Raw genomic sequence first — 4,212 nt, forward strand, 5'->3', positions numbered from 1 at the left:
CACGGCTAATAAATGTAAATTTAATGTACACGACATTTATCCTGTAAATGCATTTTATTATTCAACTATTGCACAGTGTTTGACACAATTTCAGTAACGTAAGTAACATTTTTGTATGGTAAGTTTACTAATAATGTCCACAATATATATTTAAATATTTGCTAGAATATTTGTGAAAAATCTATGAAATATTTATGCTCAATTGAAAAATATTTACGATGAAAATCAAAGATTTTCAGTCTAATTGTAGTTGTTGGATGTACATCCCTTTTTCTGAATACCACTCATTTCAATCGATGCAGTGCACCGTTTCTGATCAATTATGTGCAAACTTTAAAAAACCTTAAACTCTTTTGGACATGGAATCCGAAAATTGCCCGAGAAAGGAGGAAAAGTAGTGGCTAGCGATGGACAATACTTTGAATGATGTATTCATTCACTTGATCATTAAATAAATACATATTTTGAAGAAAAAAACCGCAGATTTCAAGTTGTAAAATGTTTTGACTCTTTTTAAGTTTTATTATCAAAAAATACATATGTATCATTTTTATTGTAGTTTACCTGTGCTGGCCTTCAATTGGTCGGCGACGGCGATCAAGTTCTAGAAAAAAGAAACAAAATGTATTTTAATTTTTAATTTATCAGTGAAAGTTTTGCTTCTAGTAAAAATTATTTACATTTCCGAGCATGACCATGTCTTTTCCGAGATCTGCCAACGCCTTAAAAAGGAGTAATTTTTGTTGTTGAAAATTGGCAAATTTATTCATTCAAAAATAAGTTACCTGAAAGCATGGTTGTAAACCCAATGGAGCTTGTGTAGCAGAAGGAGATTGACGGTAATAGTTTTGTGACGAGGGATGACCAGGTTGAACTGGATAGTCCAACCAATTAGGATGCCAATTTCGAGACGAGGTACCGTAATAACCAGACCAATCTTCATACCGAGAATGATAGCGGTTCTGATCACGCGAGTAGCGATCATACGAAGGACTTCTACGACGCCATGGAGAGCGAGAACGAGATTGACCTTTGAATGGAGAACGAGAACCAGATAGATCTTTCAATGGGGAGCGAGAACGGCGACTCTCGAGAGTGAGGTCAATGTTAGAATCGGTTTTGAGGCTGTTATCGACTACCAATTTATCAGAATTTTCGACATCGGCTGACTTCAGTCGTGATCCCTGTAATAAAAAGGGAAAATTTAAAAAAATTAACAAAATTGTTTGGAAATTTAACTAACATGTACATTTATTTCGATGATTTTGGCAGTTTGTTTTCGTTGTGAATGCTTGTTCACATTGTTCACATGAATACTTGTTTACCATTATGTGCAGAGTAGCATTGTGACGTGCCATGTTTTTCTTATACAACGTTTCTCCACATATTTTACATTTTGCTTTGGCTATTATATAACAAAAACAAAGAAAGCAGAAAATAGAACTACTTAAATTGGATGATAAAACTCTCCGAATTTAATTACCTTTCTTCTTGGTATCGTTTTCGCTATCAACTTTTGCCGTTCGATCGCCTTTCTTCTTGGTCTTGTCATCAACTTCACTTTCACTATCAGAATCTTCATTATTCTTGTCCTTTTTCGCTCGTAATGCGAATTCTGCTTTTAGCTTGTTTATTTCAGCCAATCCCTTCGCTCTGGATTTTACCATTTTCCTACGAGTATTTGAAAAGGTGAAAGAATTACATTAGTGGCAGTCAAGTGCATTTCAAATGGATATAACAATGAAGTAGTTTGTAAACGTTTTGACAGTTGTATATAACATAATAAAAAAAACTAAAATCGCAGCAGATTCTATTCAAAATTTGTTTTTGTGATAGAAATGAACGCAAAACTTTGAAAACCAAAAATTCACGCTGTTCAGAAATGTTTTTTTTTAATAAATGTTTAATGTTGCTCTCACGCTCAATAATTTTGACACACTTGTTTTGACTTTAAAACACGATTTAATGTAGTAACATGAAAAAGAATCGCGGAAGAATGTGTATTAAGATCCTTTTTTTCTTGGAAAAAAAATGTGCGGACAAAAATTACAATGTTTGTTACAATTGTGTGGCGTCTATAATTTGTGTGAACGTGTTGACAGTTGTATATTTACGTTTTAGTACTAAATTTCATATGTCAACGTTTATGCAAATGTCAATGAATATTAAAATGAAATGCTTATTTTGACCGGTGTGACTGTGCCAATTTTTTATTTAAAAATCAATTATTAGTGTTATCAATTCTATTCTAAATGAGCATATTTCTAATGAGTGGTATGGTACGTTATTTATTTTATTTTAACGAACTAGAAATTATATACGGAAAAATCTCTAGGAACAGGAACTATTTCCAAAAAAATGCTTCAGATTTTATTGCGACAGGACTTATTGTGCCTACCCCGATTACCCCCCCTGGCGAACAGTTACCCCTTAAAAAATTTCAAAGAATTCTTTCAATTTGCTGGGGATTTACACAATCTATATAGCACTTAAAAACGATTAAATAAACACGCTTTGATTTAGGTGCACGACGAACTCAGGACGATCGAATTGAGTACTTAATCGAGTACAGAGACACTTGGTCAAACCGCGTGGTTTCATCTGTAGACGCAATTCAAAACTGGCTGAATTTGCTTCTAGAATTCTTGGAGCAGCACATTAAAATGGTTGGCGACAAAAAACGAGTTATTTTCGACAAAATCGAAGAAACACTAAATATCCCAGGCGAACCAATTCGCGTCACATGTAAGTTCATTCTAATATTGAATACATACATAATGTACATTTCGTCATGTACAAAATTATGTTTTAAAAAAATATTTGTTTATTTATTTTGACTAATCCACAACTGATGGATACTGGTGTTTTCAATGAAGATGATTAAGATGGGTCAGGCCCACCGAAAATGGCTGAGGCAAATATGAACTTGTTGGAACTTCGAAGGACTTAATCCCAATTGACGATTCGACAAACGATGTGGTTCCGATCGAAGCATCAATTGATCCACAACAAATGGTAACAGTCGAAACAGACAACGAATGCGCTGCTACATCGAACGATTCGATACAAACTGATGATTCCACAAGCGCTATGGTTTTGAGCCAAACACGAGTTAATCCACAGCTGATTAGTATCCACTAGTGTTCTCAATGAACATCATTTAGATGGTTCAAGCCCACCAGAAATGGCCGAGGCAAATAATGAACGTACTGTTTCATCTAATAATTTGATGCAAAGTAATAGTTCAACATGTGCTATGGATCCGATCGAAGCATCAATTGATCTACAACAAATGGAAACGGCAACGGCCGCTGCAAACAACGAACGCGCTGTTACATCGAACGATTCGATCCAAATTGATGATTCCACAAGCGCTATTGTTTTAGACAAAGCATCGGTTAATCCACAACTGATGGATACTGGTTAGGGTGGATGAATTTTTCTCGATTTGGCTCTACAGCCCAGACTAGTTGTATAAGCATGAGCTGATTCCAAAACAGCCATTTTTTGATGTGGTTATGTGTCATATAGGGTGGCGACTTGAACGAGAGTGAAGACAACTTTTTCAAAAAAATCGAAAATAATGTGATTTTTAGTAATAACAATTTTGGTTTATTTTTTACATTTCTACGCTCAAATTGATCTTATTTCATCAATTAAGACCATTTTAGTCTTTATAAACCTTCAAATGCCCAAATTATACAGATTTACTAATCCAGGTAACATCTTTTAAAAATCGTTAAAAACCAGAAAATTTAAAGAATTTCAATAGTCAAAAAATTCGAGTAACGACCATAGCAACGGATATCATAGCTTGATAGGACTGTGTCCACAGATTACTGAGCCATGCTGATTACTGTGCGGGGGTCAGTTGCAGAGTTTTCCTTCGTTCTGGGGTCTGCACGTCCAAGTTTTTTTTATTTAAAAAACGGCATTTACCGGTTGAAAGAAAATTGTCAATATTAAATCAAATTATTATTGTTGTTGAACATACTGTATCAGTTAATCAAATGAAAAAATGAAAAGTTTGTTCTAGAGGAATCCTCTATTTTCATTGGAATGACTCAAAATCTACCTAGATCATATATTTGGAGAAATTCCTGAAGATTTGCAACGTTTTGTGATGATTTGAAATCTAAAAGAGGTTTTCTGATAGTGTTTCAATTATTGTTTGTTGCAATTAATTAAAATTCAAAGACAGTTCAATGCTAT

This window comes from Contarinia nasturtii, unplaced genomic scaffold (assembly GCF_009176525.2).
Source record: "Contarinia nasturtii isolate CC-2019 unplaced genomic scaffold, AAFC_CNas_1.1 Cnas_scaffold_1627, whole genome shotgun sequence".
NCBI lineage: Eukaryota > Metazoa > Arthropoda > Insecta > Diptera > Cecidomyiidae > Contarinia > Contarinia nasturtii.